Raw genomic sequence first — 25,665 nt, forward strand, 5'->3', positions numbered from 1 at the left:
CTGTTGGGATGGTCAGGAAAATCTCAAAGGAAAAGGAAGGGATAACTGCTTAGTAGAAGTCTGAAATTATTGTTAGACTAATGACTAAAGGTAAAGGTTTCCCCTGACATTAAGTCCAGTCGTGACCGACTCTGGGGGTTGATGCTCATCTCCATTTCTAAGCTGAAGAGCCGGTGTTGTCCGTAGACACCTCCAAAGTCATGTGGCCAGCATGACTGCATGGACCGCCGTTACCTTCCCGCTGGAGTGGTACCTATTGATCTACTCACATTTGCATGTTTTCGAACTGCTAGGTTGGCAGGAGCTGAGGCTAACAGCGGGCGCTCATTCCGCTCCTGGGATTTGAACCTGGCACCTTTCAGTCCTCAAGTTCAGCAGCTGAGCGCTTTAACACACTGTGCCTCCAGGGGCCCCTAGACTAATGAATCAATAGGACATGTGGATGTATTAACTCATGTGATTTAATGAATTTGCACTCCTTGGGAATAAGTAATAAGATTTAGGCTGTAGTACAAGCACGACAAAAGAGAACGTTGGCATTTGTCTGGGCAGTGGCTCTGCAGGCCATGTGTTGCATATCATCACTCTGGAGTCATGGAAGTGTCACCTTGATAAAAAATCATCTGTCCTGTGGCCACTACAACTGTACATTGAAATAATGAGTAATACCATGAAGTTAAGGGTGGGCAACTTCAGAAGATGCTCTACCAGATCCACCATGTGCTTGTCATTACCACCATCACCACCACTACAAAATCAAATGCATTCAGAAGTCTTCTTCAAACTCTTCAAACATCTTTTTCCTTTAAAGGAGGGTCTATCACCCTTCAGGCAATTCCTTCTAACATTTCTTCAGACATTCTTTCTTGCAATTTGAATCCCTTGCTTTAGGTCCTGTCCTCTGAAACTTACTCCAGATGTTTGGTCCCTCAACTCCAGTCAGCAGGGCCAATGATCAGAGATGAAGAAAGTTGAAGTCCAAAGCATCTGGATGACCATTGGAAACAAGCAGCCATGTTGACACAGTGCTGCATTATTTTCTACAGACATATTTGCCTCTTCCTTTCAGATTGTGCAGGATTGTCTTCACTGTGTTGTAGGAGTAATGTATGAAGTGCAGGCATTCATCTTGGCAGTTTCCATAGCAGCATCCCTAAGAAGAGTCTCAAAAAGGCAGGCAGATAGAACCTCTTCTAGCAGTTCTCATCTCTACTGGGAGCACGTTTGGGGTGGGGGAGTGAATAGATTTTAATTGCCCATTCAGGAGCAAGCTACTTTCCATTACAACAGGGATAACACATAACAATACATTGTAGCTCAGAAAATAAATTCCTCTCCATCCCCTGATTCTGTGAAGAATGCATACCTTCCAAAGTTTTACAGACAGAAACTGAGACACGTGCGGCCAAGCAACATCAGAGTGTGATCAAAAGGGCAGAAGTTGTCACTGGGGAAGTACAGACGCAAAGAGAGTGTGCTACAGTTTGCTTTTACCTGCCAACAGGTGGTCTGAAATTCAGCTCTCTTTGAAACCTACACTTCTCTGAATTTTGCAATTTCCAATTTTTAAAAAATAATATGTGAAAATATTTTTATCAAGAGGAAATTGCATGTAGAGATGCATCTCTAATGGAACATAATACTTAAAAATGACTTAAACTAGGCAAAGAACTTGTCAATGCTATAGTGCAAAACTGTATACCTCTGGGGAGATAAAGCAGAATATAAATAAAGTACAGTAGAGTCTCACTTATCCAAGCTAAACGGGCCGGTAGAAGCTTGGATAAGCAAATATCTTGGACAATAAAGATGGATTAAGGAAAAGCCTATTAAACATCAAATTAGGTTATGATTTTACAAATTAAGCGCTAAAACATCATGTTATACAACAAATTTGACAGAAAAAGTAGTTCAATACGCAGTAATGTTATGTAGTAATTACTGTATTTACGAATTTAGCACTAAAATATCATGATATATTGAAAACATTGACTACAAAAATGGCTTGGATTATCCAGAAGCTTGGATAAGCGAGGCTTGGATAAGTGAGACTCTACTGTATATTATTATTATTATTATTATTATTATTATTATTATTATTATTATTGCTATTATAGTTATTGTTATTGTTATTATTACTCTTTCCTTCATTTTTCTTTAGTGATTTTATGGGACCACTTGGAACTACATTTCCTTCTGAAAGAAATGTGGGTTTTTTTGTTTTGTTTTTCTAAATTTATCACAGACAAAGGGCCACGGAAATGTGCAGCGCAGTGTTGGCATCACTGGTAGTGGCTTTGGTCCACATCCAAGCAGGGAATCCATAAAGTGATGCCTCCTGACCTGATGCTTGTTTTCCTGGTTGTTGGTGCTCTCTAAATCAGCCTTTCTCAACCTGGAAGTCAGGATCCCTGGGGGGGAGTTGTGAGGGGGGTGTCAGAGGGGTCACCAAAAACCATCAGAAAACAGATATTTCTCATGGTCTTTAGGAGTCTATTTGGCAGAGAAATCCCAGCAACTACAACTCTCAGATGTCAATGTCTATTTTCCCAAAACTCCACCAGTGTTCACATTTGGGCATACTGAGTATCTGTGTTAAGTTTGGTCCAGAACCATCATTATTTGAGTCTACAGTGCTCTCCAGATGTAGGTGAACTACAATTCCAGAACTCAAGGTCAATGCCCACCAAACCCTTCCAATATTTTCTGTTCATCATGGGAGTTTTGTATGCCAATTTTTGTAGGTTAACTATAAATCCCAGCAACTATGGCTCCCAAATGACAAGATCAATCCCCCCAACCCCACCAGTATTCAAACTTGGGCATATTTTATTTATTTTATTTATTTATTATTAAACTTATATACCGCTACTCCCGGTTTGGCTCGGAGCGGTTTACAAAAATAGATTAAAACAATACACTTGGCTTTAAAATAACAATAAAAACAATAAAAGCAACAATAAAAGCAACAATAAAACCAGACATAGCCCCGAGTCTTTCACCCATTGAACGCTTGTCGGAAGAGCAAGGTTTTGCAGGCTTTCCATATCGGGTATTTGTGCCAAATTTGGTCCAGTGAATGAAAATACATCCTGCATATACAATATTTACATTACAATTCATAACAGTAGCAAAATTACAGTTATGAAGTAGCGACGAAAAATTTTTTATGGTTGGGGGTCACCACAACATGAGGAACTGTATTAAAGGGTTGTGGCATTAGGAAGGCTGAGAACCACTGCTCTAAATGATCAAGCAGTGGTATTCGAAACATCTTGCCTTCCCTTCTGCTTGGAAGGTTCCTGAGAAGCTATCAAGTAATGGCATGAAGAAGCCAGATGGTATGAGAGCCTCACCCACCACAAGTCTTGAAATCAGCTCTAGAAGAAAGGCAAGTCAGATTAAATGGCCATTCATCCCATTCCAGATGGAAGAAGGGTGGGACAGTGTTTGTTTATGGTTGTGTCAGAGTTCTTCTCAATTATATGTCATATTTGCAAACAGCTTTACACCATTTTATTCCTTTGTTTGCAGATTAGACACATATACACATTGCCAAAGGATTGTCAGTTTATTCATTCTGTTAAAACAACAAATCCTTTTCATTGCCTGTAGGTAGCTTTTTCTGTGACACATAACAGAGAAAGAGAGAGAGGGAGAGAGTGTGTAGATACTAGAACAGTTGGTCCCACATTGCCATCTAGTGCTTGAAAAGGAACTCCAAAGATCTGGCATTGATTTCACTTATTATAGAGCTACAAATGCATTTATGCATATGTAGGGATGTAATTCTTCATTAAGTTTATTCTTGAAGTAGCAACAAGTATTTACAGCAATTTACATCCCAATGTGAAAAAAGTCTTCAAGCGCTACACGGCCTTTCAAGGTTATCATCTTATGCTATACAAAATTTGCACAGCATTCTGCACAAAAAACAGCATTTTCTTCATGGAAAATAATATTTAAATGGAGACATATTAATTGATGTGTAGAGATGACTGTTTCCTGTGCAGAAAAGGATGTTTTCTAATGCAAATCAAACATGGCAAGTTTTATGCAGAATAAATTCCTATTTTCTGTACAGAAATTAGCTACATCTGTGCAGGAGTTAATATTTCTACATGCATTTTCCATGCAGAAAATTCTGTTTCTGGTACAGAAAATTCTGTTATTTGCATAAAACAACCACGTGTGATTTTAGAATCATAGGATCATAGAAATAGAAGATACCATCCAATCCAACCCCCTGCCATCCACTTATACCGTCACACCCAGGCACCTTTTAGAGCTTTAAGATGTGCTTCTTTCTTTGCCCGGGTGAACTGCGGGGGCCTTACTTTGAAGCTCAGGAATCCCAGTAACCAAAGTCACTTCAAGTTGAACAATCAAACAAGATTTTATTTTCTCAAAGTCCTTGGCAGACTTGGCACAAATTGTTGAGGTTACAAATACAAATAGTCAACTTATAAAACCTTGCAAACGTTCCTTTCTTGCCTTTCCCCTTAGTTGCTGGGTTAACTTCTTCCAAAGGCGAAGAGATCCTGAGATCCTCTCTACCCTAGCCCTGAGCTGCTATATCAAAAAGAACAGGTCTTTCACTACTGTGTTTCCCCGAAAATAAGACAGTGTCTTATATCAATTTTTGCTCCCAAAGATGCTCTAGGTCTTATTTTCAGGGGATATCTTATTTTTCCATGAAGAAGAATTCACATTTATTGTTGAACAAAAAATGAACATTTATTATATACTGTACAGTAGTTGTCATCACAAACCAGCAAAACCAGGCAAACTGTGAATCCTATCAAGAATTTCTTATTACTGCCATTATTTCCATTTACAACACTCTATGGTACGTACATTTACCGATCGTGCATGCTCTGGTGTTCTGTTCATTGGCCATGCTTCCAAACAAAAACTTTGCTAGGTCTTACTTTCGGGGGAGGTCTTATATTTAGCAATTCGACAAAACCTCTACTAGGTCTTATTTTCTGGGGATGTCTTATTTTAGGGGAAACAGGGTATCTAAGCTCAAAGCTAGCTTGGAGATGAAGTAATTAGAGCTTCTTTCAATGGCAAAGAAATCCTGGGATATTCTTTGCCCCAGTGCTGAGTTGCTGTCTTGGAAAGAGCAGGTCTTCCCCTATCTGATCTCAGCACCAGTTTTATAGGCAAGAGGTGGCTTGTCTTTTGTTAAAAAAAATAATTTTTATTAGCAATTTTCAAGTACAGTGCAAATTTAAAAGCGGGGGTAAGTGCGGAAAAGTGGGGGGACGGGAGAGGGAAAGTGGGTGGGGGGGGAACAGGGAAAGGGGAAGGGAATAGAACAGAGTAAATTTCATGGAAACATCATCAATACAAAGAAGTGATCTTCCATTCTTTACCTATACACATAAGTTCACTGTATTTAACAATTTTCTACTTCTCAAACTCTTAGTCTGTGTCTCTACCTTTCTTAAAGTATTCTTCCATTTTGCTCCAGTTTGTTCTTCTTACATATTTTCCTCTTGTATCCTTCAGAAGGAACGTAAGTTTGTCCATACTATGTATCTCTTCTAATTTGTACATCCAGGTGTCTTTCTTCGGAATGACCTCTGATTTCCATACTTTTGCAAATGTCATCCTGGCAGCTGTAGCACAATATGTAAATAAAATTTCATCATTTGTGTCAAATTTGGTTTCATTGTCTGTGATTCCTAGTAAGTAATATTCAGGTTTTAATAAAAAAAATCCTTTGTAAGATAATTTGTGTTTCTTGGTGGATCATTTTCCAATATTTCTTTGTCTTTTCACAAGTCCACCATAGATGGTAGAATGAGCCTTCCTGAGTTTTACATTTCCAACATTTTTATCATAATTTTTATATATCTGGCCTAATTTTTTTGGCTTGTCTGAGCTGGCCTGGCTTGACTACACAAGCACATCTGAGTTCTTTTCTCTTCTGTGGAAAGGCAGAAAAGGCTTCTCAAAATTGAGATTTCATCTCCAGGAAAAGGGCCGGTCTCAAAAAAACAAAAGGATACTTTGCAAGCTTTCAGCAGCAAAGGCTTGCAGAATGGTTACAAATCTCTGCTAATGGCTAACTGTCAGAGTGCTGCTGAGTCTGTAGCAACCTTGGAAAAATGCAAAAAGAGTTCTATTCCCTACAACCATGGAACAATGCAAATCAAACCTCTGGGGGACGGAACACCACTGTTGAATAGCTCTTCTTACGGTCAGGAAGTTATTCCTAATGTTCAAGTAGAATCACCTTTCCCGTAAATTGAACAATGTCTCCATTGAATCCTAATTTCCAAGACAGCAGAAAACAAACTTGCTCCCTCCTCAATGTGACATCTTTTCAAATATTTACACATAGGGATCATGTCTCCTCTCAACCTTCTCCTTTGCAGGCTAAATATACCCATGGTTTCCAGACCTTTGGTTGTTTTAGTTGCCCTCATCTGAATACCTTCCAGCTTATCAATATCTCTCTTAAATTGGACACAGAATTCCAGGTAAAGAGGTATAATCAAAACACAAGAGAGTGGCACTGTTACTTTCCTTGATCTAGGCCAGTGGTTCTCAACCTGGGGTTCCCAGATGTTTTGGCTTTCAATTCCCAGAAATCCTAACAGCTGGTAAACTGGCTGGGATTTCTGGGAGTTGTAAGCCAAAACACCTGGGGACTCTCAGGTTGAGAACCACTGATCGAGACACGATCCTTCTGCTGCTGTAGCCCAAAATCCCATTGGCTTTTTTAGCTGCTGTATCACATTATTGACTCATGTTAAACTTGTGGTTTACAAAAATCTCTTTTTCTTGCTGGGATCACAACTGACAGGAAACTTCTCCTTCCGTCACCTCACATTATCCTATACCTAATGCTCCTCTTGTGTCTTCTTTTTTCTTCATTTTTCTTCAGCACATTAGACCTTTCTTATCCCAATAATGGGAAGCAAGATATTTCAGCTATAATGGAAATGTTCTTTTTTCTGGGGTGTTTTCAAAGCAACCTTTGAAATTTTTCAAGAGAACCTATGCTTCGCATACAGTCTGTTTGAGCCAAGAAGTGGCAACTGCTTGCAGAATCAACCAAGCAAGGACATTAATCAGAGATACAAAAGCAACAAAAAGCCCAGGTTTCCTTGGAAAAGAAAGCTCACAATGCAAAGCGACAATGAGTCTGCAATGTTTCCAGAGCTGCCATTTTTCTCTCTCCCTCTCTTTCCCCCTTCCTCCCCGCTGCCCACATTTTGTCATTTTCAATGGGTTGGTGATACAGAGCCAGTAACAGCATATGAATGACAGGCTCAGATTTAATATATTCATAGGGGAATTTTGGAGTGAGTTATAATTCAATGCAATGTTTCTCCTTGCGAGAAAACGGCAGTGAAAATATGCATGTATTTCACAGGTTATGCAGCCTTTAGTGTATCAGCTAATGGGTCAGTGATCAGAAATGACAAAAGAAAGAATCCAGGGTATTTAGGAGCAGAGGGTTGCTGTGAGTTTTCCAGGCTGTATGGCCATGTTCCAGAAGCATTCTCTCCTGATGTTTCACCCACATCTATGGAAGGCATCCTCAGAGGTTGTGAGGTTTGTTGGAAAACTATGCAAGTGGGGTTTATATATCTGTGGAATAATGTCCAGGGTTGGAGAAAGAACTCTTGTCTGTTCAAGGCAAGTGTGAAAGTTGCAATTGATCACCTTGATTAGTATTAAATAATCTTACAGCTTCAAATCCTGCCTGGCTTTTGCCTGGGGGAATCCTTTGTTGGGAGGTGTTAGCTGGCCCTGATTGTTTCCTGTCTGGAATTCCACTGTTTTCTGAGTGTTCTTCTTTATTTACTGTCCTGATTTTAGAGTTTTTTAATACTGGTAGCCAGATTTTGTTCATTTTCATGGTTTCCTCCTTTCTGTCCACTTGCTTGTGGATTTCAGTGGCGTCTCTGTGTAGTCTGACATGTAGTAGTTACAGTGATCCAGCATTTCTGTGTTCTCAAATAATATTCTGTGTCCAGGTTGGTTCCTCAAGTGCTCTGCTATGGGTGATTTCTCTGGTTGAGTCAGTCTGCAGTGCCTTTCATTTTCCTTGATTCATGTCTGGACAATGCTGCTCTGTTTGGTAGTCTCTATGTAGAATTGTCCACAGCTGCATGGTATATGGTAGAATCCTTCAGAGGTAAGAAAATTTATTTATTTATTTATTTACATTACTTTTACCCCGCCTTTCTCTCCTAGGAGACTCAAAGCGGCTTACAGTAAATAGGCAAAAATTCAATGCCTAAAACAATGTAAAAACAGCAATTCATATAAAACAATCTACAAAACAACAGTTCATATAAAACAGATACCATTACAAAATAAAAACACATTATATAAAATTTTAAGAATGTCCAAGATTAAAAACCATTCATCCAGAATCCTCAAGTCTTCGTACAGGTCATGTAAAGTCCATGTTCTCATTCATTAAAAGCCTGTGTGCACAACCATGTCTTTAAGGCTTTCCTGAAGCCTAGGAGAGTTGGTATCTGCCGTATGTTGCTGGGGAGGGTGTTCCACAGCCGAGGAGCCACCACCGAGAAGGCCCTGTCCCTCGTTCCCACCAGCCTTACCTGCGAGGCTGGTGGGACCGAGAGCAGGGCCTCCCCCGATGATCTAAGAGTTCTAGAAGGCTCGTAGGGGGAGATACGTTCGGACAGGTAAGATGGGCCAGAACCATTTAGGGCTTTGTAGGTCAAAACCAGCACTTTGAATTGGGCTCGGTAGCATATCGGCAGCCAGTGGAGCTGACTCAACATGGGAGTAGTACGCTCCCTGTAAGCCACTCCTGTTATTAGTCTGGCTGCCGCCCATTGTACTAGTTGGAGCTTCCGAGCCGTCTTCAAAGGCAGCCCCACGTAGAGTGCGTTGCAGTAGTCCAAACGAGCTGTAACCAGAGCGTGGACCACCGTGGCCAAGTCAGACCTCCCAAGGTACGGGCGCAGCTGGCGCACAAGGCGGAGTTGTGCGAAGGCTCCCCTGGCCACCGCCGAGACCTGGGGCTCCAGGCTCAGCGATGAGTCCAGGAGAACCCCCAGACTGCGAACCTGTGTCTTCAGGGGGAGTGCGACCCCATCCAACACAGGCTGTAACCCTATACCCTGTTCAGCCCTGCGACTGACCAGGAGGACCTCTGTCTTGTCTGGATTAAGTTTCAATTTGTTCGCCCTCATCCAGTCCGATACAGCGGCCAGACACCGGTTCAGGACCTGAACAGCCTCTTTAGTGACAGGTGGGAAGGAGTGACAGAGCTGGACATCATCTGCGTACAGATGACACCGAACCCCGAAACTCCGGATGATCTCTCCCAGCGGCTTCATGTATATGTTGAACAACATGGGGGACAGTATTGACCCCTGCGGGACCCCACAAGTCAATGGTTGTGGGGCCGAGCAGGTGTCCCCCAATGACACCATCTGGGAACGCCCCTCCAGGAAGGACCGGAGCCACTGCAGAACAGTACCCCCGAGACCCATCCCGGCAAGGCGCCCCAGAAGGATACCGTGATCAACAGTATCAAAGGCCGCTGAGAGGTCCAGCAGAACCAGCAGGGACACACTCCCCCTGTCCAGTTCCCGGCGTAGATCATCGACTAAGGCGACCAACGCTGTCTCGGTACCATGCCCCGGCCTGAAACCAGACTGTGCCGGATCCAGAAAATCAGTATCTACCAAGAATGCCTGGAGTTGTGCGGCCACCACACGTTCCACGACCTTGCCCAGAAAGGGGAGATTGGAAATAGGCCGATAGTTCTCCAATTGAGTGGGGTCCAGTGATGGCTTCTTCAACAGCGGTTTAATCACAGCCAATTTAAGGCTCGCTGGAAATATGCCTTCCCGAAGGGAGGCATTCACCACCACCTTCACCCACTCGGCCAATCCCCCTCTGGCTTCTCTCACCAGCCAGGATGGGCAGGGGTCTAGGATGCATGTGGTAGCCCTCACCTCTCCAAGCACCTTGTCCACGTCCTCGGGCTGAACCAATTGAAACGAATCCATCAAAATAGGACAAGCAGGTGCACTTGTTACATCCTCGGAGACTGCCGTTAAAATGGTGTCAAAGCTAGAGCGGATCAAAGCGACTTTGTCCGCAAAGAACCGAGCAAATGCTTCACAGCGGGCTGTCGAGTTGTCAGGGATCCCGTCCCGAAGGATGGGATATAACAAACCTCTTGTTCTTTGCTGAATTGAGAATTGTTGTATTTTCTTGGTGGGTCTGTAGATAGTGTTTCTTCATTGACTTCCATATGTGCTCAGTGGCTCCCTTAATGTATGGCAAGAACACTTTTCCTCTGGGTGGATCTTTGTCTTTACTCTCATGGCTTGATCTTAGTCTTGCAGGTCTTCTGATGGTGGAGTTACGAGGGTTGAATGAAAAGTAATGCCTCCACCTTCGTAACTCCTCAACAGATGGCAGTCCTGGTATGCAGCAGGTACTGGCTTGTTCAGTAGACTCTCCTCTACAGTTCTATTTGGCGGGAAGCCTTAGCATTGAACGGTTGTGTTGTTAAAGTGTGAAGTATGGAACCCTGCGCAGACAATCAGTCAATGCGACTTAAGCAACATGTAGTCATTAAATTCTTGACAGCAGAAGGTGTCACCCCAAAGGAGATTCATCAGAAAATGCAAGCTGTTTATGGTGACTGTGTTGATGTGAGTATTTTGCATCATTGGGCGAGTAAGTTTAAAGATGTTGAGGTGGGAACATCTGATTTGCGTGACAAACAAAGAGTTGGATGTCCTGTGGCAGTGACCACCGAGTTTCACAAGCAAAAGGTTGACAGATTGATTCAGGACGATCGTCACATCACTCAGAGAGAAATTTCAAGCATAATTGGCATTTCACAAGAACGTCTGGGTCATATTATTGCTTTGCTTGGCTATCAGAAGATCTGTGCATGATGGGTATTGTAAGACGCTGATTGCGGAAACAGAGTGTCGACTTCTTCCATGACGGCTTCAGAAAATTTGTTCATCGTTGGCAGAAATGCATCCAATTGTCTGGTGATTATGTGGAAAAGTCAATCGTGGTAGTTAAAGAGCACATTCTAAGGATTGTTTCTGTATTTGATTTATTAAAATATTCCCATCAAACCAAAGTAAGGAAGAGGGAGGCATTAATTTTCATTCAACCCTCATATAATCAAATGCAATGTTTCCCCTCATGAGAAAAACGCAGTGAAAATATGCATGTATTTCACAGGTTATGCAGCCATTAATGTATTGGCTAATGGGCCATTCTTTGATGAAAAAACAAGCCAGAAATGACAAAAGACAGAAATGAGGGTTGTGCCATAATATTTAGGAGCAGAACTCATGCTGCAGGGGGAAGAAATGCATAGAGGTGGAGGCACTGCGGTTGGAATAATGTATTCTTTTCTTGATAAAAATTGGTCCTTCCTTTAGGCTGCTATTTGCTTTTAGGGGTTGAGGGGGAGAAAGGGGCAATTTGGTGAAAGGAAAGAGCCATGAGAGAAAGCATTCCATATCCTCATCCTCACTCCTCCCGCCTTAACATTAGCATTTATTGCTCCTATCTCACACTGAGCTGCATTCTTTATTATGATTATTTTTAACTCAGTTGAGACATAATCTCCCATTCACAAGATGTAGCTTTGCAAGGTTACATGGTTAAATTCTCTCTCTTAAAAAAAATCCCAGCAAACCCAAAGCCCTGTATATGATGAAAGACCTCCCCATAACTGACTTGTCGAGAATTTAGAGGATAAGCTTAGCAAGATTTGCAGGACGGTCGCTACAAAAAAAAACCATGAGATGATAAAACAGAAAGTGAAAGATGGATTGTTTGACTTCAGAGAGATCTAATGAATCAATCAGTGCTTTAAGACCTCAGTGCATAAAAGGATTGATGGCGAGAAACTGATATATGAATAGATATAGTGTTGCACACGGGACGGAAGACATATGAAAATGTAATGTTAGATGACAGGTTCTTTTAAAAAAGAATAAAATAAAATGAATGAAACGGCAATGCTAGGTGACCTCCAGTCCCCCTAATCGTTACTAGAGCAACCTTTCCTCCATAGAGGCAAACAAGATGGATGGGATATACCTGGCAAGTGCTTCTTGAAAGACATTGCAGTGGACCGGTGGTAGTTTGTCTAACTCGAGGCTCAAATGATCAGACAGGATAAAAAGGTGGATTAAAAGTGAATTGGATGCAGTCAAGAGAGTGCTTTGGGTATGATAAACTGGATATCCCAACTGGCTATGCCTCATAGATAAGGAAAATCCCTGAGGCAGGCATAGCTCTATTACCACACTATCGTTCTGAAGAGCTATTTATTGAAAATCAAATTGACGCTCACAGGAATTATCAAAAGCAGGAGAATTCTTTCATAGGCTTATAAAGGGACAGAAGAACCTGGTCTACATCTGGCCAATTAATCAGGGGCCAGCCCCAGATTAACCATGATAGCAGCCTCATGGACCAGGTTGAGCCCACTGAGGCACGATATTATTATTATTATTATTATTATTATTATTATTATTATTATTATTATTCCGCTCTATCTCCCCAAGGGGATTCAGAGAGGGATACAACATATACAGATAGGCAAACATTCAGTACCTTTAATACAGTGGAATAACAATGATGTACAAATACACAGAACAAAGATAAAGGCTTCCCCTTTCATTTCCGGCTTTCTGGAGGCGGTGTTCAACTCTGGTCATGGGGAGATGCTCCTGTTCCATTTCCAAGCCGAGGATCATATTGTGCATAGACATCTCCTGGTTGTGAGGCTGGGCACTTTATTACATTCCTGCCAAAGTGGTACCTATCGATCTACTCACATGTACATGTTTTTAAACTGCTAGGTTAGCAGGAGCTAGGGCTAACAGTGGGAGCTCACCCTGACCCATAGCCTCAAACTGCTAGCCTATAGGTTAGCAGATTCAACCGTTCAGCAGTTTAACTCATTGCGCCACTGCTGTCCCTATGTTGGTGCCCAGAAAGTCCAGCTTGGCTGAGACCACGTTGACCCTGGGGAAGCCACACTTGCTCAACTTCATCGCTCTAAAATCTGTTTCTAGACCTTCACTTTTCTGTATTCTGAAGAAAATATATCCAAAGCTACCCAACCTCTGGATCTAAAAGCCAAGTTCCAGTGGAGTGCTTTGGTATTCACTAGTATCAGTAGAGTGGGGATGTCTTTTCCAGATTTCAGTAATGCAACAAACCTGCCCCAGAGGGTTTATCTACAAAGCAAGGTTTTAGCATATATTGCACATCTAGATTGACCACTTATCGCAAAAAATGCAAGCTAACATCTGGCAGCTTAACCATGCACAAAACTGATCCAAGTAAATGTGGATAGTGATACATCTCCTCAGAGGCTCGGGAAGTGGAGGACCAAACAATCCCAGGGTCAGTGTAGATCTGCCCATAGAAAGTAAGGCTGAAAAATGAAGGGGAGAATGTGATGGACACCAGTCGAGGCACAATCCTGTATTGTAACCAGTATGTTTCACTGAACAGTTCACAAATGTTTAAAGTACAGAAAAAGCAGTTTTCTGGCTATTCCTATGTTTTACTACTTTAGAGGGACTTCTTTAAAAATGCCATTATGCTTCTTTGAACACCGGTTTAAATTTTAATTAGGCTCCATTGCCTAATCGCCAGTGAAAGACACCTTTGAGTTATAAAGTGCAGTTGTTTGATCCAACTTATAATAAATGTCTCGTTGTGGTAATACACTGGCCTGTATGAATGTCTTGGTTCTGTCTCATTAGGCTTAAAACAATATCTTTTTTCAATTAAAACTGAACAAAGGACAATGTTTGCATGAAGAGGCAAGACAGAGCATGGGAAACAGTAATTTGTTATTATTTTAGCTGTGACAAGCTGGGTATTAATTTGGTGTTTGTTCAAGTTGGATAGTGCATACATTAGCACCACCGCCTACTCCAGGATAACAGATGAGTTCAGGCTTTTTTCATTAGATGCATCATTAATTTCTATGGCTAATTTTGATTCCTTCCACAACACTGGCTCCCTTCAATACATATCTGACCTCAGGTAACAGAACTGTTTGGTTGACTGCAGTGAACTGCATGGCTAACAATGCGGTTCTGTCCATGTTTACTCAGAGGTCGCATCCACTATTTTCCATAAAGTTTACTTTGCAGTAAATATGTTTCGAGTTGTAGTTTCAATACCTATATGAAATACCTGCTATAAAGATCCAACGTTTATTTAGAACTACGAAGTTTGGGTACCGTCAACGTTCTGGCTAGGGTTATTGTATGTATTCCGGGCTGTATGGCCATGTTCCAGAAGTATTCTCTCCTGATGTTTCGCCCACATCTATGTCAGGCATCCTCAGAGGTTGTGAGGATACATACAACAACCCTGTGATCCCGGCCAGGAAAGCCTTCGACAATGCCCTGGCTAGGGATTTTGTAAGGATAAACATAAGAATTATTCATTGTTAGGTTTTGGGTTTTAAGAATGAACTGATAAGAAAATGTATTAGGGGTAAACTATAACTCCCAAAATTCTGGGCCAATACCCACCTCACCCCATCCCACCCATCCAGTATTTAAAGTTGTGTATGTGTGGGAAGTTTGGTCCAGGTCCATTTTCAGTGGGATTCACAGGACTCTTTGGATGTCAGTGACTGGAATTCCCATCATCCTCTGTCCTTATCCTCACAAACCTGGCCAGTATTTTAAATTAGCCAGGGTATATGTGCCAGGTTTGGTCCAGAGCCATTATTAGTGGGGTTTGTGCCGTCGCGCCTGGGGCTATAGCTCTTAGAGGCATGGACGTGACATCTTTCCCCAGGGGATTGCTTCTTGCCCTCCTTTAGGGAAACTGGAACTCCCAAGGACCAAAACACTGTAGATAACTCAAAACTGGTTTTATTGTTCACAAAAGGTTATCCCTTTAAGGCAATAAGCTGAAAGTTTCAAAGGGGTAAAGGAAAATACATTACAGTCTTTGGTTGTCTTAAGTCCAAGGAGCTCTGCAGCTGAGAAGCTTTTCCAGGTCCCTCTTTCTCAATGGTTGTGAATGCCGGAGCAATCACAAAGCCTCAGTCCAAATGGCCTATGTTTGAAGACACAGTTTTCCTTTGGTGCCAAAGAACTGATTTGAAGGCGCTTGAGACTCTTCAACATCGTCCAGGTTGGCCCTGAACATGAAGCATAAGTCTCAAGGGTAAGAACCTCAAAATTGGTGCTGAGAGGTAACTTAATCAAGGGCTTTTAGAGCCAAGTCTCTCTCTCACGTCCATCTGGTAGAAACCTTGATGGTGGAATGAAAAAAGGAAACACTGTCCTACTCCAGGAAGAGGTGGAGCAAAACAATTGAGCTGAGGAAGCAATATAACTGGTGCAAACAACATTGATTGACAGCTATAAATAACCAATCAATCCAACTACATTTACAGGATAAAGGCAAAATCAGGCATGATACAACAATTCAAATCTTGCAACTTACAGTTTGATATATAGATGGCGCCACTCGTGCTGTCACAGAGTTCACAGGGCTCTCTTGATGTGGGTGGACTGCAACTCCCAGCATCTCAGTTCCATCCCCTCAACCTCTCTTTCCCCAGTATTTTCTACTGGTTGGGGGGGGGGAGAGGGGGGAGTCTGTGTGCCAGGTTCACAGTGATCTCATTGAGGGTCACAGTGATCTCTGGATATGGGGGGAACTGCAATTCCCATCATCTCAGGTATATCCCCCACCCCACCAGTATTTCCTGCTGGTCATGGGAGGGGGGTCTATGTGCCATGTTTGGCCCAGATGCATTGTGGATGGGGCTCAAAGTGGTATCTGGATATGGGAGGACTGCAATTCCCATCATGTCTATTCCTTCCCTCAAACCCCACCAGTATTTTCTGCTCGGACTGACAGCTCCGTGTTTGGATTTGCTGTCAGGTACTGCAGATTTTTTGCCTCACTTATTTGTCCCAGATTATGAGACTGTCTAGAAACACCCTCTGTGTGAGTTCACACAGTTACTTCTGTATTTTCAAAGTACACAATCACTGTCCTTACAAACACTTAAAATATTTATTAAAAAGCAAGATACATTTTACAATTTCATATTTTGTTACATTCCTCAAGGGAAAGGCGTTCTAGCGACTGCCAAACCTTGTTTTGGGCTGCAGGGACATGTACAAGCTGAAACATTTCCAAAACAGAGGAAGTGTTGCAAAATGTAAGGAAATACTAAATTAAGAAGGTAAATCCCTACCAGTGCCTGGACTATCCACTTAAACAGTTACATGAATTTTCAAAAACACTAAAAGGAAGCGAACAGAACAAAATGAAAAAGTTATAATTTGCAAGTAGAAATCCTCTCAAGCTGCTCACTGGAGTGGAATGGCCAGCAACTTGAGGGCGAGGAATTAAAGTCGTAGATAGCGATGTCCACAACAGACCCTGAAAAATATATGCATGACCCGAAGGCCCTACAGCAACTTACTGCATTAGCTCAACACTTTGGAAGTGCTTTCTCCTACGTTCTTAGCATGTTGATACCTCATAGCCTCCAATTGGGATGAACAAAATAATAATTTTCGGTCATCCCACGTGTTCAGCTGCTTTTTAAATCTCCCAGTTCCCTCTCTTCTCTTCCCACTTTTCTCCACCATCCTGAGCTTACTTCAGTTTCTGCAAAATAATATGGTAGCAAGAGGAAAAATACAGGAAGGGTTGAGTCATGCCCTTTGCAGTAGACATGGGCAAGAGCACAGTGCTGCAACCTTAAATTCCTTTATAATTAATCTCAAAACAGTCTTTTTAGATAAGTTAAGTCAGGGCGCTTCCAGACAGAGCAAAAACCTACACGGAAATGGGTTAAAATAACCTGCTTCTGTGTGAGTTCTAGTCTCGCCCCAGTTAACTCCACATTAATTCGCTTTTACCAAAAGCATTGTTTGGATGCTTCCGGTAAAATCGAAGCAAGTCTCGATTGAAGGCCTGTCTGGAAGGGCCCCCAGTGTCCCCAGTGAAGGGCTCCATCTACACTGCCATAAGAATGCAGGTTGAAATTACATTCTACGGTCAGTGTAATATAATAATAATAATGACTTTATTTTTATACCCTGCCTCCATCTTCCCGAAGGGACTCGAGGAGGCTTACATGGGGTCAAGCCCAGGCAAATACAATAACAACATAAAACACATCAAATAACAAAACATTAACATGCAAGAATAAAATGACATTAATGAAACATGATTTAAACACAAAAATAAAAATCATAAAAATGAACTGGGCAAAGTGCGCCAAGTAAATTTTGTAAACATGAGGTAATTGATAAAGTGCTGCAAGTTCATGACAGAGCACCTTGGAATGGGATAGACTCTGTGGCTATATCAAGATTAACAAAGCAAAAAGTGCAACCGATGAGGAAATGGTCACGGATACAAAATTCATCATGGAAATGGGCGATCCTTATCCAAAGGCTTGTGTGAAGGGGCCGGGTTTTCAAACTCTTCCTAAACTTCCTAAGTGTAGACTCATATAATGCAGTTCAATGAACTTAAGCTACATTATTAAACTGCATTATGAAACTACATTATATGGCAATATAAATGGATCTCTGGTGTCCTTCAGATATTCTGAGATAGAGCTTCAGCCACCTCTGGCCATATTGACTAATAGGAATAGTCAAAAATATCTGGAAGACATGACGAATCCTTGGACTAAAGAGATGATATCTTACCAAAGAACAGTCAATGAGCTTGTTTACCATCTGGGAAACATAAATAAGTTGCAAAGATCCTTCTTCTTCAGGAAAGGCCTGCTTAATTAACCCAACTGGAGCTCATTTCAACCAGGAGGGTCTTCATCTGCACCACAGAGAAACAGTGCCAGAAGACAATTTATCTGGCCATTACAGCCTTTTAAAGATCTTTTTACAAGTTCAAATAAACATTTAGACTGCATTTATTGAGGTGATCAAAACTTAATGTTCAAATGATTAAAGGACCACAATTTTGAGCTTTAATATTTATGAGGCATTTGTCAAGGGGGATTATAATTAACTCAAAATTAAAGGTGCAATAAAGGTGTAATTACAATCTTCACCATTGATTAAAGTGCCAACGTATATTTAGGCACTAAAGCAAACACCCCAGCACCTGTGGCAGGTTAATAGGAAATCAATTAGCTGGAAGTAGGTTAATTATCATACCTGTCTTGTTTTATTTTAGCAAAATTCAATTTCGGGAAGATAACACTTTTTGAACAAACAATGTTCACGTATTGACAGTAGTGTCAATAGACATTTGTTTCTTATGCAAAAGTGTAACCTATTGGTGGGTACCATTTCTGCCAATTTGAAACTGAACTAATTATACCATTGAGGTGTCATTGCCGCTGCTATCACAGTCTCCGGTGTTGTGGGCGCTGTTGTTTTTGTTGCCTTTCTTCCAGTATGATTACATATGCTTCGACTGGCTAGCCAATAACTCTGCAAAAGAGCTTACCATAGGTTATTTGCCATCTTCATATAAAGCAATGAGGATACAAACTTTGGAGAACCACTTATATACCAAGGAACATCAATGAATGAAATATATCAAAGGCCCAAGACAATTCTAAGCAGCTTCATATATTTGGCAATGCAGAACAAGGGTCCATCCACACTACAGAAATGTAATGTGGTGGTGAAATGGGTTAAACCCTTGTGCTGCTGAACTGCTGACCTGAAGGTTGGCAATTCAAATCCACAGGACAGGGTGAGCTCCCGCTGTTAGCCCTAGCTCCTACCAACCTAGCAGTTCGAAAACATGCAAATGTGAGTAGATTGAAAAGTACTGCTTTGGAGGAAAAAGGCAAAAGATACTCCAAGCAGTCCTGCCAGCCACACAACCAGGAGGTGTCTACGGACGCAAGCTCCTTGGCTTGGAAATGGAGAAAAAGCACCTCCCCCAGAGCTGAAGATGAGCACAGGAAATGAAAGGAGAAGCCTTTGCCTTTGTTTGTGTATTTGTATCACAAAGTATGTCATTGTAATCAAGGCATTGAATGTTTGCCTGTGTCTGGAATCTGCTCATTGTATAAGTTTCCCTCGGAGAGAAGGATGGAATATAAATATATTATTATTATTATTATTATTATTATTATTATTATTATTATTATTATAGTGTTATGACTCCATTTTGACTTTCATGGTCCATTCCTATGGATTCCTGGAGTTGGTAATGTCAGAAAAAAGGCATTTAGCATTCTCAGCCAGAGCTCTCCAGTGTCTATGAAACGACAACACCCAAGTTTTTACAGGATGAAACTATGGCAGTTAAAGTGGAATAAGGACTTCAACACATGAAGCATTTTCTCCGTCTTAGGACACTTCATCACCATTTCAAGGACTAAGCGGCATGGAGCCCATCCAACAATGTTTGTTTACTTCCGGTGGTCATTCATTGCCTTTCAGCCTTGAAATGGAACCGAAGCTAGCTGAAAGGAGGGAGTTCAGAACATGGACAGGTAATCGTATTCTGAGCTCCTGTCATTAATACCAAAAAACACATGTGATGGGATCTCAAAGATTCGCCTGCACTGAATTGTTTCAGTGATGTGGAGGAATGAGCATTCCTCACCACTTTGCTTCCACTGCACAGCCTTGCAAGAAGGGATCATGGTAAAGTGGTTTGTTTATAGTTACACTGGTATAATGGGGGAAAGGAAGGCATGGGGAAGACTTGTCATGGCAAAGGGGCTTAAAATTCCCACATTTCCCCCACCCCAAATGGGATGAGATTCGTCGTAATCTTGGATTTCAATATTGACGTTTCCTCTGATTTAAAAATATGGAGAGGGCGAAGAAAAAGGATTCTCTGTGTAATGGTTCAAACATGAGCAACTGAAGAGGGGAGCACATGTGATGGGAAGACAGAACTTGAAACAGACAATTGGGGATTGAAAGATATGAGGACAGATAGTCCCTCATGCTTCACAAGGTCTATGTGATGAAGTCCTAAAAGTGTTATTACTGTGTAGTGTGAATGGGCTTCTACCTTTGTGAGGTCTTTCTGACTGGCCATTTCTAAACTGCAAACCCCTAGGATTCCATTAAATGGAATCGTGGCAATTAAAGTGGAATAATAGTGCAACAGTTGCATAGTGTGGATAAGCCTTTGGTTTGGTGATGACTCACCAGAGTTTTCTGGGTATGAAATCTGATTGTTCTTCCCAACCCTTCAAAACCCAGGATTCTATTGGACGGCACCATGGAAATTAAAGTGAAATAATAGTGTAGTTACATAACTGGGCCCTAGGAGTGGACAACCAAGTGAGGTAGTGATGCCATCCCAAGTTTTACCCCAAAATTTAAAAGAAATATCTAAGTTGTTGCATTTATTTAGGAGATCCATTTCAGAGCCAACTGACCATTCGTCTGATCTCCAAGCCACCAACGTCTGCTGCTGTATCTTTCACTCTAAATTTCAATGTATCTCTGCATGTGATAAGCTTAGACTTCTAGAAAGAGATATTTATCCCTTTTCTGACAGTGTGCTGGAAAGCACAGCTGAGAGAGACAATTAGGACAATAAAACGGGAAGGACAACCAGTAGGGTAGTGTGTCTCTCAGCAGGCATGCTATTAGGGAACAGCAAACACAGAGATCATCAATTACCCACACAGAGAACTATTACAAGTTTTATCAGATTAGGAAATGTCTGATAAAAACTCATTCTCACTGCTCAGCATGCAGCTGCTGGAAATGTTATTCTTTCCACATTTTTGAAAAAAATAAATAAACAGAGACTTTTTTTCTAGAGGATCAGGATGCTATACAGAGTCAATCACACATGGATTTGCAAACGCCAGAACAAACAGAAATGTTGATTCAGAAGGAGAATTCTCTAAATTTGCATTTGGACAGTAGCTTCATTAAACATAGCCAAAATATTACAAAGTATGTTATCAGTCAAGTTTTCTAGCATTCTTCTTGAGTTTTTAAAATTTTTGATACAAACTATGGTGCAAAAACTATAGGTACCGCTCCGGTGGGAAGGTAATGGCACTCCATGCAGTCATGCCAGTGGCCACATGACCTTGGAGGTGTCTACGGACAACGCCAGCTCTTTGGCTTAGAAATGGACATGAGCACCAACCCCCAGGTTTGGACACAATTAGACTTAACGTCAGGGGAAACCTTTACCCTTTTTATGGTGCAAAAAATAGCAGTGAAAGAAGAAAAAGAAAAAGAAACATTTAAGCCAGATGCCAATTATGTTCAGTTCCAAGATGGAGCTTTTTGTTGGAATGAGGGCAAAGTTATCACTTTTTGCCTAGACTCAAATAGTGGGAAGGAGAGGTTAAATAGCTTGCATCTGTCCAATAGATAATTTCCACTCTGGTGGGAAGCTTCCCATCAACAAGATGAAGTATCATAGCAATGAAGATGACACGTTAATAAGAGTTGAAAGAATGCATTACATAAATACTAAAATCATAACATTTCAGTTCATTATCAGAGAAGCAAATACTGCTCTCAACTACTATTAAAGTACAAAGCACTGTAGAATGAATAAGGTTGCCACCACTTGAACTGCCATGGCTCAATGCTATGGAATACTGGGATTTGTAGTTTGCTGAAGCACCAGTGCTCTTTGTCAGAGAAGGCTAAAGACCTTGTAGAACTACAGCTCCCAGGATCCCATAGCATTGAGCCATGACAGTTAAAGTGATGTCAAATGGCATTAGATCTACACTGTAGATGTGAGAGAGGTGAAACTTTAAAATAAGTAAATAAGAGAAAACAAGTAAGTCTTCATGGCATAACATTGCTTAGTTTTGAATGGTGTCGCTGAAAAGAAAAGCCAAAAGGATTACCTCACTAGTTTTAAAAGGTTTCGTTTTTGCCTTGTATCTTCCCCTTTCATGATGAATGTTGTTTGTTCAAGCATATAAAAGGGATGAGAGACAAAAAGGGGTGGGACCAGTCAGATTAAGAGACGGGTCGCCTTGTCTGGCCAGTACAAATAAAGGCTTGTTTATTACTCTCTTGGAATTCACTCCTTGTTTTCCCTCCAAATGTGCTGGACGAAAAAGGGACAGGGTTGTTGTATGTTTTCCGGGCTGTCTGTCCATGTTCCAGAAGTATTCTCTCCTGACGTTTCGCCCACATCTATGGCAGGCATCCTCAGAGGTTGTGAGGCATGGAGAAACTAAGCAAGGAAGGTTAATATATATCTGTGGGAAGTCCAGGATGTGAGAAGAATTGTCAGTTGGAATGTTGTGTGAATGTTGCAGTTAATCACTCTAATAAGCATTGGAAAGGTTTGTCTGTTGCCTGGGGGGCATCCTTTGTTCAGAGTCATCCCTGGAGCTCCTCTGCCCTCAGAGTGTTGCTTCCCATCTAAAAAAGGGGACAGTTCCCTATAGATAAATGATTAATGTCAATCTTCCCCTAAACCACTTCTAAGGCAAGGTGAAGATCCTTGATTTGTAGTCACCTTTCTGCTGCTGAACTTGCAGAATGAAAGGTCCCAGGTTCAAATCCCGGGAGCAGAATGTGAGTAGATCAATAGGTCTCCAGCGGGAAGGTAACGTCGCTCCATGCAGTCATGCTGGCCACATGACCTGGAGATGTCTATGGACAATGGCGGCTCTTCGGCTTAGAAATGGAGATGAGCACCAACCCCCAGAGTCGGTCACGACTGGACTTAACGTCAGGGAAAACCTTTACCTTTACCTTTCTGCACTCAGAAATGGAAACCCACCTTTCACCTGGAAACCAATGCTTCACTGTGGAAAAACATGCAGGTCAAGAATAGGGCCCCACAGTCACCTACATATCCACCACCGAGACACTACACTTGGAAGGCATCATACTCAGACAATGAGGGATCCCCTTTGTAAGTATTTGGTGCCAGAAGTCCATGCTGGTGGTGGTGGTGATGATGGGGTCTGGACTCTGTGGAACACAATTCTAGATTAGATGCATCATATTCTTCTTGTAAATGTAGGAGGTATGTAGTACAGTATAGTTCCAGTTATCTGACTTAAACGGGCGGGCGAAATGTCAGATAGCCGGATCTGTGGGCAAGCGCCCAGGCTTAGGGAAGTGCAGGACATGCTGCTGCTTGACAGCATGCTCTGCGCTTCTCAAAACACCCAGGCCCTTGCCGGAGGGATGAAACTTCTCCTTCGGCAGGTGCCCCAGCTTAGAGAAGTGTGGGGCATGTCGCTGCTTAGCAACACGCTCCGCGCTTCTCAAAAGGCCCAGGCACCTACCAGAGGTAGGAAACTTCTCCCTTCGGCAGGCGCCCCGGCCTAGGAAAGCGTAGGGCATTCCACTGCTTAGCAACATGCTTCTCAAAAGGTTCCCTACCGGAGTTTCCTCTTCTATGGCTGCTGCTGTCTCTGCTGCTGCATCTGCCTCCCCTTCCACCGTCGCCTCCTCCTTCGCATCCTCCTCCTTCCTCTCGAGCTCCTCGGGCTGCTCCTCAAAGGTGAGCAAGCGAGGTGTGGGGAGAATATGATGCACCACCAAGCCCCTGGCAGCACGTTGAATAATACGGAGTGTCAGATAAACGGAGCTCAGATAAGCGGGGCTCTACTGTACATAGAATGGGATGTCCATATGTTTAGAACTGCCATTTCTAAATTGCTTTCTTGAGTGGGGGTGCTGTTCTGTTCCACAGCGGAATGAAACTTTACTGATGATCCAGATTAGTTCTCCTCCTCAGTTTCTGTGTTGCGACATTCAGGAAAGCAGATTGCATAGCGGGATCCTTCCTTCCCCTGCTTTCCCTCTCTTTAAGTCTGCCAGCAATTTAATCAGTGGAGTGGCAAAAGTCCCCTTTCTCCCCCTCAAACTCTGACTGATGTGCAATCAAATAAATATTTGCACTTTAAAAATTGTTTGGCTGCTGCTCTCCCAAGAAGGCTGCAGGAGAGTCCAGCCCTTAGATTCTTTGCCAAAACAGTCTTATGGGGCTGCCAACCTGCAGAGCTCTGAATGTCAGACAAAACATAGGGATCTTTGCCTTTGAGAATCACAGCAGTGGCCAAACTGCAGGGGACGTCTTTGTTTGCTCTGATACCTTAGGATGCAAGGCTGTCACATTAATAGCATCCTATGCTCTGGCACAGATTACTCTATGGAAGATGATTTTTGTTCCTGGGTTATAAATGTCATTCCCTAATTGGTTCTATCATAAAAACATGGGGAAAGTATCAAAAACTTTGTTGTCTTCTGCACACTGAAAGGTTTAAAATGGCATATTTTCATTAAGAAAAATTGCAAACAAATTGAAAGAAAATAATAGTACTGCCCTCAGCCATGGATTTTTTTTTTCAAATTTTAGTACATAGTGTTAAGTACTGTAATAGGATTTTTTAAAATAAAAATCAGGCTGAAAAATCCTTAAGCACCCAGTTTTGGCATGGGTTGACTATTGTACCTTAACTTATAAAAAGGAACAATCTCATTCTCTGAATAATGGCAAAAGGCAAGAGCTAAGAGCCCTTCTACACAGGCCCTAAAATCTGAGCGAAATCAGGATAAAAGGAGGGGGGTGGCTAAATGACACTTGCTGCAAATACGCACTGAATTGCACCATCAGCTGTAAAACATGGGTTTAAAAGGTGCTCTTATAATCCATGATTGGCCAAAAAAATGTGCACATTCGCATGACTGAATATCCCTGCACTCAAGAAAAGCATGGGACTTCATTGTGATATGCTGGTGTAGACAGCTCTAACACATCTGCTTGTGTACACATTCATATATCCGCATCAGCACTTATGAGGTCCAGCATATCTTGGAGAGTCCAAGTGTCCCGTGTCCATCTTGAGGATTTCTAAAATCAACTACAAACAAACTTTTCAAGACACCAGGAGACTATTTGCTGGTACCATATTTTTAAACCGACTTCTTTGTCCTGCTTTATGAGGCTGTCTGGAAGGGTCCTAAATCTTCCCCAGGAATGTAAAAGAAGTTCTGACTCCTATCTTGTCCACTATGGCACTGCTTTTAACCTTTTTGAATACCTTGGCAGGGAAATGGCAGCACTGCAGACCCATTGGTGCCCTTTTCCACAGATGACTTATCTGTGAGTCATACCAAAATCCATAATTTTGGCCTGCACCTGTGGCTTAGAGCATTTCAGTAAGACAGCTGGTTCTTCATAATACAGGCAGAACACTTTCAGCAGTTTGAAGCTACTTCTTCAAGTATCCATTGTGCAATTTGCGTTTTAATTGCCTTGAGCAGACAGGGTGGATAATACAAATATTTAAGCACTGTTTTAGTTTGCAACACAAATTAAAATTAATTGGAGATTGTTTGCGAGCAAGGCCCTAGTGTTTGACTGCTATTTACCCAAATAGCTTTAGTAGTTAGATAAACTCACTCTAAGATACTGTTGCTTCTGGTGGGAATACATAACACCCAAGGAAGGGAAATTCATGTTTGCCTTTTCTGTTCTTAACAGCCAAAGTAGATGCTTGGTGCTGCTCCTCTGGCAAATAAAATTAAATATAGTACAATTGAACAAAATAAAATGTTTAAAGGGAGAGCTAAAAAAAATGGAGAGCTAGGGCCAGGTCTATAATTAGGTTGACTGAGATAGTCACTTCAGGGTGAAACTGCAGGAAGGCGACTGTGGGATGTTGGAGGGCAGAGCTGCATATTCAACATTTCACAT

This window comes from Anolis carolinensis, unplaced genomic scaffold (assembly GCF_035594765.1).
Source record: "Anolis carolinensis isolate JA03-04 unplaced genomic scaffold, rAnoCar3.1.pri scaffold_8, whole genome shotgun sequence".
Taxonomy (NCBI): Eukaryota; Metazoa; Chordata; class Lepidosauria; order Squamata; family Dactyloidae; genus Anolis; species Anolis carolinensis.